The sequence below is a fragment of the Rhinopithecus roxellana genome, chromosome 1 (assembly GCF_007565055.1).
Source record: "Rhinopithecus roxellana isolate Shanxi Qingling chromosome 1, ASM756505v1, whole genome shotgun sequence".
Taxonomy (NCBI): Eukaryota; Metazoa; Chordata; class Mammalia; order Primates; family Cercopithecidae; genus Rhinopithecus; species Rhinopithecus roxellana.
Genome location: NC_044549.1, coordinates 113,850,911 through 113,865,461, shown reverse-complemented (window position 1 = coordinate 113,865,461; position 14,551 = coordinate 113,850,911). Strand labels below are relative to the sequence as shown.

Here is a 14,551-nt window from a genome sequence, read left to right as displayed (position 1 = left end):
ATCCGGAAAGTGGAGACTCTTACAAGATCTAAGAGCAGTAAATGCTACTATGGTCCTTATGGGTGCCTTACAGCCAGGGCTACCCTCTCCAGTAGCAATCCCTCAAGGATATTTTAAAATTATCATAGACCTTAAAGATTGCTTTTTTACAATTCCCCTTCATCCTACTGACCAAAAACGATTCACCTTTAGCTTACCATCTATAAATTTTAAAGAACCAATGAAGCGATACCAATGGAAAGTGTTACCTCAAGGTGTGGCCAACAGTCCCACCTTGTGTCAAAAATATGTGGCTACAGCCATACACTCAGTTAGAGAGACATGGAAACAAATGTATATTATACACTATATGGATGACATTCTTATAGCAGGACAAGTAGGAGAACAAGTCTTACAGTGTTTTGCCCAACTCAAACAGGAACTAACCACAGCGGGGTTACAAACAGCTCGGTTTTTATATGTGGCAATAATAGGGCTTATACCTATTTACCTACTAACTGGACAGGACGCTGTGTCTTAGCCACACTTTTGCCAGACATAGATATTATCCCTGGAGATGAACCTGTACCTATCCCAGCTATAGATCACTTTTTAGGAAGAAACAAAAGGGCAATACAATTTATCCCCTTACTTGCAGGATTAGGCATAACTACTGCCGTAGCAACTGGGGCTACAGGCCTAGGGGTTTCTGTTACTCAATACACCAAATTGTATCACCAATTGATCTCAGATATGCAGGACATTTCAAGTACTATACAAGATTTACAAGATCAGGTAGATTCTCTGGCAGAAGTAGTGCTCCAAAATAGAAGAGGCCTAGATTTACTAACTGCAGAACAGGGAGGCATCTGCTTGGCTTTACAGGAAAAGTGCTGTTTCTATGCCAACAAATCCGGGATTGTCAGGGATAAAATCAGGCATCTACAAGAAGACCTAGAAAAACGACGAAAAGAAATAACCGATAACCCGTTTTGGACTGGGTTCCATGGACTCCTTCCCTATCTTATGCCATTCCTGGGCCCCCTGCTTTGCCTATTGCTCTTACTCTCTGTAGGACCTTTGGTCTTCAATAAGCTCATGACATTCATTAAGCAACAAGTCGAGGCTATCCAAGCGAAACCTATACAGGTCCATTATCATCGCCTAGAACAAGAAGATCGCGGTGGTTCATAGTCACACCCATTATGACCACCTTCCCTATGTGCTGAACTGGAGAGCCAATGACGGGTAAGAGAGTGTCATCTCTCACTAACCTAAGACAGGAGGGCCGTCATAAGCTACTGCCTAATCCCATGACGGGTACCAGTGATGAGATGCATTACTCCAACCTAAGACAGGCGCAGTTCCCAAGGGACAATCTTCTAGCCGTAATTATATATAAAAAAGGGGGACCTGTCCGGAGCCATGAGGCCTGGAATTAGCCGACCTCTGTTGCTTGATCTCCGCAAAGCGAAGACAAGATGGCACATTTCTGGGTTCTTCATTACAAACCCTTCCCGCACGCACCTAAACTGTTCCCGCACGCGCCCAAAGCTTTTCCCGCGCGCGCCTAAGTTTTTCCCGCACGCGCCTAAACTGTTCCCGCACACGCAAGCCTTTCCCGTGCGCGTGCAAACACTTTCCCGCCCAGGAAGATATGCAGCCTAGGGCGCAGGCGCGATCCTGCGCCCGGGGAAAAGTACAAACCCACGGCACATGCGTGATTGTAATTTGAGAAGACTCGGCCCCCCCCCCCCCCCCCCGTCACCGCCCTGGCCCAACCTCTTCCCCTGCCAGCCTATATAAGGCATGACCCTACATTCAATAAATGAGACTTGATCAGGCTATTTGTCTTGTCTCCATTTCTCGTGTTTTCTTGTCTCCTCCATTCCCACTCCCCCTTCCAGGGCCCGTTCGACTGTCCTGCAGGTCGGGACAGAGAAATAGACTGGTTCACAGATAATGAGATTTAGAGGTGCCTTCAAATAAAGGCCAGATTTCTTAGTTGTCCTACAGTGAGGCTCACCAGTTGATGAGCTTAGAACTTGCCCCCACTCCAGTCCCTCTTTCTTTTTCCCCTCACTCTTAAATATGGTTACTCATTCTGGCCTTTCTACAGAAGTAAGGAAAAACAGAGAATCAAAAAGACTGAAAAAAAATTGCAGAAAACAAACACAATTTAAGGTGCCAAAAAAATCTTCTAAAAACTATTATCAATATTTTCAGAGGCAAGAGAAGATACTGCATTCATGTAAGGGAATAGGAGGCTAGAAAAAATTCAGAAAAACAAAAAAGCTTTTAGAAATAAAAATACAAGGGTTGAAACAAAAATTTCAAAATTGGAACATAAAGTTGGGGAAATCTTCCATAAAATACTTATATTGATAGAATATAGATAAAAAGATGTTTGAGTGAGTGACATGAAGAATTGAAAAGTAGAAGAGAAATGAGGAGGTCACATCAGTTGGTCCAATAATTTTATTAAATAGGTTCCATAACAAAGAGAAGAGAAAAAAGATGTAATTATCAAAGGAATGGCATGAGAAAATTTTCCACAATACAAGATGTGAATTGGTAAATTGAAGGACCCAAACGTGAAACATGATGAGTAGAAATGAGCATTATACCAGGCATGTTATTGTGATATTTCAATATAAAATAAAGAGAAGAGTCTATATGATTTCTTGAGAGACAAAAGATAAATCACACACGCAGTGATAAAAATCATACAGCACTAGATTTCTGAAAACAGCACTGAAAACTAGAAGACAATAAAATTTGTCTCAATTACGGCCTGGGAGCATGAATAAAAATAGTAGGCAGACTCAGAGTGGATCTTGGATGGAAAGTCAAGAAATCAAGTATAATAATGTTATACAAAGTACCTGGAGATTAAAGGAAAGAACCCCCTTCTTTTTTGAGACAGGGTCTCACTCTGTCACCCAAGTTGGAGTTCAGTGATCCGATCACGGCTCACTGCAGTACCGACCTCCCGGGTCTAAGTGATCCTCCTGTCTCAGCCTCCTGAATAGCTAGGGCTACAGGAACATATCACCATACCTGGCTAATTAAAAAAAAATTTAGAGATAGGGTCTCACTATGTTGCCCAGACTGGTCTCAAATTCCTGGGTTCAAATGTCTCAAGCCAAAGTGTTGGGATTACAGACATCAGCCACCATGCCCGGCCTAGGAAACTTTGAAGTTAAAGCCTTGGGTCAGTCATCAATGTCAGAAACATCTTAAAAGATAGATAGTGAGTACTAGACTTAGCCAAGACAGATTCTTAGCTTGCCCCTATAGAGGGTGGGTCTCTACAGACAGGCATTGACCCTATCCCCCTGCAGAGACAGTGATTGCCATTGTCAGTGTCAAGTTTGAAGAGAAACAGATGTCACTACAACAGCATAGAAGTTAAACTTTGCATTTTCAACCTTTTTCTTTCAAAGTCTCAAATCTTGAACCAACATGAACTTTCATGAGTGTAACCCATTTAAATGGAATATTGTCTGGGAGGAAGAACCAAACTCCGTGAAATCCTATGGTCCTTAGACAGTCTCTCTCTCACTCATGGGATAACCCTAGATGAATAAGAGCTGGCGTGACTTGAGCTCACACTGATCTTCAGGGTGGTACCCCTGTATTCCAACATGTTCCCAAGAGGCATCTGGGTATTCAGATGCCAGACCACCAACATGGATTCCTGATCGAAAGTAGAGGTAAATAATTGCTTCTCTGAAGTGATTTCAAGTTTCTCCAACAGAACTATGTGTATGTATCAAACCTTTATTTCATAGCATCCCTTTATTTACAGCAAAACAGACCAAAATACCTGCAACTAGTCTGAGCTGATTTGAAACCACAGGTATGGGAATTCCCAGTTGAATTTGCACCAAGTTACATCTTCATACATCCCTAAGGGCAAATTTTGTGACATTTCTCATTAGAATGTTCCAGCCTGCCAGACAGAGGTGACTACCCTGATTTCAACTTGAATATTACACATAAACAAAAAGAATTATCTCAATAGCAACTTGCTTAAAGAAGCATCTTATAAACCTGAAGCACTTTAAGAACGCTAAATTGGACTGATACGGACTTTTTCCCCTAATGTAGAAAGATATATATATATAAAAAAAAACACAGCAGGGGCTGAAATATGTGACAAACAATTTGGAAACAGCTGTGCTGATTGCAATAGCCTCCCAATAATATACTGCTTGTATTTTCTTCTCAGTTTGATTCTTTGACTTCAGGAAGTACTGGAAAGATACAAAACATTTTTCTATGGCAAACTGCTTTTAACATGATCAATTACCTTTCCACCTTTATGCTGGGCTATGGTTTAAATTGCATGATTAATCTTTAACTCAAAGAGGTCTGAGGTGTGCTCTGTTTTCCTCCTTTTCTTTCTTTTCAAAAAGTATCTTAGAATTAAACAAAAATGTGAAAAAGGAATTTCAAATATCAACAGCAAGTGGTTTAATTTTTAGCAATTATAGATGTTAGCTTACTGAAAAGAAAATTAAGACTGTTGTGAAACAGTCTGTAATTTTTATATGTTTAAGGCTCTGGCAACCAGAATCTCCAGAATATGTTGAAACTTCTCAAATTTTGCAATCTAATTTTATGATCACAAAATCTTCCAGAAAGATATGTTAAGTGCTTACCAGGTAGTATTAAGTAGTAGTAAGTCTGGTATTTCTTACATTTTAAAAATCATCTGGAATTTGTTTTCATGTGAAGTATGATGGTAGAATTAAAACTTTCTTCTGTGTTTTTATAATTGGACAGCTAAATGACTCAACTTCATCTCCTTCCTCTCTTCTCACTGAATTATAATGCCACTTTGAAACATGGAGTGCATGTGCATGACTGTGCACAGACATGCCTCTTTTTTTTTTCTGAATATTCTATTCTGTTCGTTTGAACTCTCCATTCCTATCCCCATGCCACACTGCAATAATTATAATTTTTATTCCATTATTCCTTCTTTTGCTAAATTGCTTTAGACCTTATTGTAACTCATTTATTCTTTCATGTGGAATTAAAATAATTTTGTCCATTCTAGAAAAAAATAGCTCTATTATTTTTATGGGAATTGAATTACATTTTAAAATTAATTTTGGGAAAATTAGCACTTTTAATGTTGAGTTTTCCTATCCAACAACACAGCATATCTCTCCTGTTATCAAATTTTATAATTTCCTTCCTACAGATTCTTTATATTACCCCTGCTGTGTTTTTAGTTGTCCCTCAGCTCCACAGCAGAAACACACCACCAAAGTGAACCTTAGTCCCTCTTTAGTTTCCTCTGGGAGACTTCACCAAGGCAGACAATAAGGGTACCATCTCTGAGGGTTAAGACTGGTATTTCTAGTATTTCCTAGGCTCAGTTTCATGTTCCTGCTTCTGGTTAGCTCTCTACACAAGGCTGTGTACTCATTTCTGGTATGCCTGCATCAATTTTTGATCCCTTTTCTCCTTCTCACTCTTGCTATGCATCATTTGGCAAGCTTTATATTTAGTCCTTTGATTAGTGCCTTGATTTGATCAGGATTGCAACCATTTCTGCCTCTCTTTTATACTGAGCCACAAAGCATATTCAAGGATATGTCCGGCTTGGGGGAAAATAGGCTGTACAGAGCTCTCTTCAGATTCCAGGCACTTTAATTCATAGTTCTCCAACAGACAATAGAGTACATCTAACTGACTGTCTAATAAAAAGAGGAGAAATTGCTCTCTGGATGTGCTATAATTGGATCATGTCTTTACTCACATGGTATTCAATAGGGATCCAAGATGATTTAAGGTTTTTATCTCTTTATTAGTGTGAGAGAGATATAAACCACACTTAGGAAATCAGAAACTTTCCACTCCCATGATGGGGAATGGAACAAACAATTCAGATTCCACATTTATAGTAACCTTTTATGTGTCAGGTGGAGTACTTGGTGTTTTCTGAGATACTGTCTGACTAAGCTTTTCAAAAGATAGCCATGAGCCCAGAAATTTGAAATTTAAAAAAAGGTTATGAAAGCTTAAGTTCATGTACTGAAATTATGACAGGGGATAACTGTCATGTTCAGAGTTCTTCAGAGTCCTTCAGAGTGCGCTGGTCCCCTTGCAAGTAAGAAGAGACGGGGTCCTGGGAATAGGTCCTTATGGACACTAGGGGTGTGACAGGGAGACAGCATGGCTTCTCCAGGGGTGTACTACCCACAATGATGCCTGCTGGGTGCTGCTGGCAGCAGCCCATGAACAACATACACAAGTCAGCCAACTTGCCTCAGAGTCTCGTTACTAAACCTAGCTGACCCAGAGGCCTGAGAATTTAGAATGATAATCCCAAGTGCACTGGCCACACCACAGACACTGACAGTCACCACTAGGCCTACGTATAAGAAAGCAGGTGAAACATTATTATTGGCTCAATGCAAGTGTCATGAGCCTTACAACAAAGCCTATCCTTCCAAGAATAGTTCAAACTCACTTTATGAATGAATCACCTGGTAATTGACCCAGATTGCATATAGGTATAAGAGCAGAAATCTTCCAAACCAAAGAACGGTCTACAGATGGAGACCCTCTCCATCAGGCAGCAATCATTTGGCCCAGACTGTATCTTGCCCATGCCTTTATGCCACTTGCCTCTCCTATCTGTCTTGTAAGAGCACTGGCAGAACAAACCGCTTAGACTGTGTCTAAGACTCATCATTAGAATTGGATGGAAGAGGAAAAGCATCCCCCTGCAACCTGATTAACTAGGACCACTAAAGAGGCCTGAATGTGACAATAACTCAGAGTCAATAATAACAGTAAAATAGCAAGTATCATTTGATGCATTTTGTTATCAGGTACTATAAACAAATTTATCGTCATTGACTTTCAAAACAACTGCATGAGGTATATATGATTATCCTCATTTTATAGATGAGGAAAATAGGTGCTCAAGGAGATTAGGCACCTTCTCCAAGGCTGCACAGTGTAAATAACAGAAGGAAAAATTGAGTCTTCATCTGAAATTTATAACTTTAAATTGTGTGTGTGTGTGTGTGTGTGTGTGTGTGTGTGTGTGTGTGTGTGATGGAGTCTTGCTCTGTCGCCCAAGCTGGAGGCAGTGGCATGGCACAATCTCGGCTCACTGCAAGCTCTGCCTCCTGCGTTCATGCCATTCTCCTGCCTCAGTCTCCCGAGTAGCTGGAACTACAGGTGCCCGCCACCACGCCCGGCTAATTTTTTTTTGTATTTTTAGTAGAGACGGGGTGTCACTGTGTTAGCCAGGATGGTCTCGATTTCCTGACCTCATGATCCGCCCGCCTCGGCCTCCCAAAGTGCTGGGATTATAGGTGTGAGCCACCACGCCCGACCTAAATTTCGTATTCTTTACAGTACAGTATTCTGCTTTCATTCACTTTTACCATCTGCACAACTCTGAGAAGTTTAGAGAAGGTTGGTTACCTGATTTTCTAATGTAAAACATTAGAAACAGTGAATGAAAAGGAGTTGGGAGACTACTAGAAGTATAAAAACTCATGACTGAAACTGAAGGAGGAGAAAACTTTTTAAAAAACATCGCCAAACACCTAAAACACCCCCAGAAAATTCCTCAAAACAAATAACTTGGGGACAGTGAATGAAGAGGCAAATAGTTCCATACGTCCCTCAATAATCTTTGAGGTTATCACTGGATTATGGCATTAAAAGGGTTAACCTGTATACAGTCTATGCTGCTTAAAATGTTGAGAAAATTTCCCAGAGAATTTTGGGAATAGAAGGGACTTTTAGGGATCATGATGCACAGCTGACTTATGGACATAAATAATCGAGGTCTAGAAGGTGACAGAGTTGACTCAGCCAAGTGCTGGTCATTGGCAGGGACCAGCACAGACTTCACTTTCCATAAATCCTGGCCTAGGAGGCTAACAAGTCTTCCTGCCTTCTCCCAAGGATCTTTAGTGACACCTTAGAAACTTCTCATAAATATGGACAAAGAAGAGATTCCTTGTTTGATATTGTTAGATGTCTAAATTTTACTTGTATCTTTTATCAATTGCTCATTTTTGCTCAATAAATTAGATACTAGATAAGTGCCTGCCTGAGAGATGATCATGCTCCAGTCAGAGAGACAAAGAAATAGAAAGCACAGCATGATAAGAAGAATGCTCAGGATGAAATGGGAGCCAAGGGGGCACCGAACACAGCTGGGCTTTATAAAGAGTCAGGCATGTTTTCCAAGACAGGTGTTTTTGCATTCAGTCTTGATGATGGATGCCTAGGGAATGAGCCAGGTGAATGAAGGAGGAAATGCCATTTTGGGTAAAGGGATAGAATCTATCATCATGTGGAGTCTCTAGAGAAGTATCAGATATCTTACTTTGATTAGGCAAGAGTCAGCAAACTATAGTCAGCCTAATCCATTCTGTTGTTATAAATAAAGTTTTATTGGAACACCAGCCATGCTCATTTATTGACCTAGTGCATATGACTGCTTTTGCACTACATCTAGTGTCAAGTAATTGCCATCAAGATCCTATGGCCCATAAAGCCCAAAATATTTACCATCTAGCCATTTACATGAAAACATTGACTGAACCCTGGATTAGAATAGATGGAAGCAGGGGGCAGATTGCACACTGGTGGCCCATGGGCTTCATCTAATTGCTGTACTTTATTTAGTCTTCTCATTTTCTTTTCATTTATTAGTTTAAAAGAAAATTTGTTTAACATTTTAAAATTAGGAGAATTCACATAGAAAATCCAGATTTTTAACTTCTTTTGAAAAATCAGATCTGTCCATTCTGGACCTGCTTTTCATCATGGCAAGAATTAGATAGAGCTAAGCAGCAGCAGTCACCTTCAGGTGGGGAATGGGCTTTCCATTTTCCCATTGTCCTTCCCACTCTCTCCCAGCCTACTACCTTAGCCCTGTAGGAATCTAAGTTTACAAATTCCTGAAGAGGCTGGAGACAAAGGTAGTAGTGATTCAGTGAAGGGCTAGGAATTATTTGTTAAGAACTTTCAACTTGATCCTGAGATGCCAGGCAGCCACTGGCCTCTGGCCTGACAAGACTGGTCTTTTAGAGAACAAGACAGTTAGCAACATAAAGAATGGACTAAAAGAGAGAGAGTCCAGAGGCAGTGAGATCACTTATGAGGCTTTTGAGTAAGTCCAGAAAGGATCGAGGAAGACCATAAAGTGGTATCAGAGTGAAGGTAAAGAGAAAATGGATCCTAGGAATATTTGCATGACAGCCAACAACACAGCTGAGACTGAGATACAAGTAGGAGATCTCAGAGTGCTGGAACCGTGGGAGAAAAGCACTAATATCGACCATTTCCTCTTAGGGAATTCTCAAGAGTCCTAAAATCAGTAATGCATAGGGCCTACTTTATGTGGCCAACTGATTGAACTTGTGTCAAGAGAGTTTTATATTAAATACATTGGGAGCTTTGGAGATTGGAAGTTGAAGGAGTATAGAGAGGGTCTTTGGAAGAGAGCGTAAAGAAAAGTATTCGATGCCAATGGTCAGAACCTTCCATAATAGGAGTAGAATATTAGGGTAGCTGCAGAGAGAAGGGGCTTTGTCAGGAGTCTCAGGGCCCAATGCTCATTCCAGATTTGGAAAGTCTGGTAACTGCAGAAAACCACAGATACCCAACAGGGGCTCAAAGACAGTACAAAATTGATGTGCTGCTTCTCACTCTTCCCTAATACTGTCTAGAAGACCAAAGGTGGTTCCTGATGGTGAGAGAGAGGTGGCCTTAAGACCAAACTGGCGCAATGACAGGAGAATAACCATTCTTCTCAGCCTCCTTTGATACACTATAGGGGAGATATTTCTTGCCTGATGAAAAGATCCTGATGGGCCTTCAAAGATATTCTTATCTAACAGTAAGAAGTATCACCTTACAAAATTGAAATGCCACTTTCATCTATGAACACAGAAAGAATATCAAAATAGCTATTTATGTGAAGGAGAAATAAAGCAAGCAGATAGAATTTCCTATCTACTTGGCTTAGTGAAAGACTCAGAGGGTTTAGACCATTCCTCTGAGGAGAGAATTGGCAGTTTCCATGGAGCATCACATCAAAGGGACTGCAGAACCATGATACCCTGCATTTTGAAAATTGGGATAGCTTCCCCTATCAAGCTCATCATAACAGTGAAAATAATTTTACAGAAGAGAAAGTATTGTTCTTTAGGAACCCACACACCTCTATCTAACTCATTCAGAAGAGCTGCTGAGGCAATTTTCTAAGCCCTGTATTTTACTGATATTGTAGAGAGATGTCGAAGAATGTCCACAAGGAGTAACTGAAAGACAAGAGGAAAATCAAGGAAGTTAAAAAGAAAACACGGAAGATGCTGTCACTATAAAGATTATATAGTTTCTCAAGCAAAATCCCAGACAGGGTTCAGTTTTTGAGAGAACTTGTCATAAATGCTCTAAGCAGAGTAATTCTGTTTGTGTAAGGGGGAATAAAGAAAGAAAAAGCATTTCCAAACACTAACTAATACTTAGAAAAAAGGAAGCTTACTCAAAGCAAACCAGAACCATTATGCTTGTCTGATGAAAATGGGATTTTCAAATTTGCAAAAATTTACATTGTATACATAATGCAGACACATTTTCCATGCATAGCAGTCACATATTAAAATCTTTACAGAAGCTTTTATTTTGTGTAATGCATGTATACAACGTTTTGCAATGCCCTAGATAAAAATTCATCTCATGGTGTCATGCTGTGTCAATCCCGAGGAAAGGCAAGTAAATCCTCATTTTACCAGGACAATAGCTTTGGGTAAGAGGATAAACTAGCTCTCATTAATCTCCACTCTTCTCCAGCTGAATCCAGAGGACCAACCACATGGACAGCAGTTTAAGAAAGGACTGAGTGTACCCTTTTCTTTCTCAGTATCTCAGCAACTTCTGGTCCCACCAATAGAACAGGCCAAGTAATAAATACCATTTTCATCATATTTTACAGTTTACAAAGAGCCCATCTCATTAAGTTTTCACGAAGCTGCACCTGTATTTTGTTGAAGATCAAATAGGGTAAGAAACTTGTCCAGGAACATGAGGAAGTGGCAGGGGTGGAGCTTCAACCTGGGTGTCTTTGGGTCAACTAATACCCTCCCACTAAACCCCTTATCACAGCTGTATCTTAGCCACAGAAGAGAAGTGAGAAGCTGAGAGAATGCTTCTTCTTCTGGTAGCCCCTGCCTCCATGAGTCATGCTATAGTCCTTTTGTTCATTTGCGGGGAGAATCCTACTTTTATAAGACTTTTTTGATCTATTTCATTTGACATGTAATCCACTTATGTCACTTCAAAATATACCATACATCTGATCTATCCTAAATTCCTCCACTTTCTAGCTGAGGGCTTTTGACAAGTAGTTTAACCTCCCTGAACCTCAGTTTTCTTATCTAGTAAATAGGATGAGAAGTAAGTAGAGCATAGTTGTTGGGAGGATTAAATGAGCTGGGATATGTAAATCACTTATCAGTACTAACACATAGTAAACACTCAATAAATTTTAAAATTTAAAAATCAGCAGGGGGCTGGGCTGTGTTGGGTGAGTGGAGTATTGCACCTGTACAGAGCCCTGTGGTAGTGAGCTCAGAAAAGCGCCTGGAGGTGGTAGACAAGCGCCAGGGAGTCCACGTGGGTACGGGCATCCAGAACAACTCCTCGAGTAGACTCAGCGAGAACTCAGAGGGCACCAGAGTTGCTCTAGGTGGTAACCAGCCTTTGAAAACGGAGAAACAAAAATGGAAAAGCTACTATCCCATGACAGACAACTGACCAGCAAGAGGGTCGAATTTTGGGAGACTGCACTAGCTCTCTTTTTTTTTTTTTTTTTTTTTTTTTTTGAGACAGAGTCTCACTCTGTCACCAGGCTGGAGTGCAGTGGTGCGATCTCAGCTCACCACAACCTTTGCCTCTTGGGTTCAAGCAATTCTCCTGCTTCAGCCTCCCAAGTAGCTAGGACTACAGGCGCACACCACCATGCCCAGCTAATTTTTGTATTTTTAGTAGAAATGGGGTTTCAGTGTGCTGAGCAGGCTGGTCTCGAACTCCTGACCTCGTGATCCACTCATCTTGGACTCCCAAAGTGCTGGGATTACAAGCGTGAGCCACTGCGCCCGGCCAACTGCACTAGCTTTTGAAGGCTGTAAGAAGATTTGGGATTTCTTGAAGGCTGCTGCACATGTTTTTGATAGAAGTTATTATGAATTCGCACAAGCAGTCATTGATAGTGCAAATGTAACATTATAAATGGTGCACTTACAGAGTGCTATGATGAACTGGGGAATAGATATCAGCTTCCAATCTATTGCTTGGCAGCAGCAATCAACATGACAGAGGAAAAGAACATAGAGACTCTGAACGTTCCTCAGCCACCACCCAATTCTAGATATTAATGTCAGCTCCGTTTGTGTCTTCCCACAGGCAAAGCCCTCAAACTTTTGGTGTGTAGCACAGACACAGTATGCCACATGCAGAGGCAGTGACTCGCAGTAAAAGGAGTGGAACTAAATAGTCAGCGGTGGTTCTTTTCCAGTAGACCTCTCACTAACAAAATGAAATTGGAAGAGCCAGAGATCCCAAAGGACTGTGCTGTACAGGTGAGAGTGAGGCAACCTTTTCAAAACCCAACACCAGTTGAGAACTGAATTGGTCCCATTGGCTGGTCCCCAGGCCCCTCCTGCTCCTTTTCATTGTTGCTGTCATTTCCTACTCTATGGTGTGAAATCTATTTGCACTGCTCTGAATTCCCTATGAATGGATTTAGTTCTGAGGAATTACAAGTGAAAAATTTCATCTGTGAATGAGACCAACACAAAGAATTAATAAAATACAAAGAGCTAAAAAATATAGCTGGAAGCTGGTAATGAATGAGCTTGGGTGGAGGTGAACATTTACTTCTCCAATTAAACTGTGAGCTGCCAGGAGGGCAGGCCATTATTTACTTAATATATCTGTATTTATTGTATTTCATTTATCTAATTTAATGTATTATGTATTTTACCCTTCTAAACACCATTAGGAAAATATGGCTTTCTCACTGTAACTGCCGGGAAGGAGCATGCTTTTGTTTAGAATGTGAGCAACTAGGGGACAGAGGCTATTTTCCTAAGGGACAACTAGATGGAGTATGGAGGGATGGAGGGATAAAAGGAGAGAAAGGGTACAGATGCACCTCCACTTATGATGGGGTTACATCCCAATAACCATGGTAAGTTGAAAATATAGTTAAGTCGAAAATGCATTTAATATACACCTAACCAGTGGAACATCATGGCTTAGCCTAGCCTACCTTAAATGTGCTCAGGTCACTTACATTAACCTACACTTGGGCAAAATGGTCTACCACAAAGCCTATTTTATAATAGAATGTTGAGTATCTCATATCATGTATTGAATACTGTTCCAAAAGTGAAAAACAGAATGGTTATACGGGTACTCTTAGTATGTTTCCTACTGAATGAGTGTCGGTAAACACTCTAGTATTTAGAGCTGACAATACTGTAAAGTTGAAAAATCATTACGTCAAAGCATTGTACATTGGAGACCATCTGTATTATAAACACTCTATAATATTTAATGTTAGTAAGATGAACTACAGAGACATATTTGAGTCATTTAAATGACTATATTTGATTATTTCTGTTAGAATAATCATTTTTTGAACTGCAAAATAATTTTATGGCATAAACTTTGGTGGTATCAGAGTTACATAACATAAAATTAGAACACATTTTGTCAACAGTCTCATTTTATGGATGCTATGAATCAGGTCCAAGGAATGTATTTAAATATGTATTTAAAATATTATAGTCAATACTGTTTTATTTTCTCCCAGATTAATATATACAAAACTTCTTCTCGAGCAAAAATAATAATAATGTAGTTCAGTTAAGTATATATATATTTTCCAAAAAGATTAAATCAAACAGCAGAGGAGCTACACTATCGACATTTAACTGGTTAATCTTTTTGGGGTAAATTATGACCATCTCCCTGTTTTCCTCTTACCTTTGTGGTGACATCAACAAGAGATAAGATAATTTTTTTTGAGACGGAGTCTCACTCTGTCGCCCAGGCTGCAGTGCAGTGGCGCGATCTCCGCTCACTGCAAGCTCCGCCTCCCGGGTTCCCGCCATTCTCCTGCCTCAGCGTCCCGAGAAGCTAGGACTACAGGCGCCCGCCACCACGCCCGGCTTATTTTTTGTATTTTTAGTAGAGACGGGGTTTCACCGTGTTAGCCAGGATGGGCTCGATCTGTCTCGTGATCCACCCGCCTGGGCCTCCCAAAGTGCTGGGATTACAGGCATGAGCCACCGCGCCTGGACGAGATAAGGTAATATTTAAAAATTGTAACTGACTGTAATCAGTAACCACATGGGGGAACCACTAAATAAATAAATGGTCTGTTCACCCAAATAATTTATCAATTAATAATCTTAAGCTTGACAGCTTATCTGATGTCCAAACTACTGACTCAACAAGTACGTATTGAGTATCTACTAGTGCAGACAATTGTGCTAAACGATGGGATAGG

General features: G+C 40.5%; 1 protein-coding gene and 1 pseudogene across 2 annotated transcripts in view; one reads left to right on the top strand and one right to left on the bottom strand.

The window, feature by feature from the left end:
- The window catches only part of SLC9A9 (solute carrier family 9 member A9), a 602,343-nt gene that overhangs the window by 352,201 nt on the left and 235,591 nt on the right, over positions 1 to 14,551 (bottom strand). The gene's annotated exons all lie outside the window — the stretch shown is intronic.
- LOC115897536 lies at positions 6,058 to 12,662 on the top strand (annotated as a pseudogene).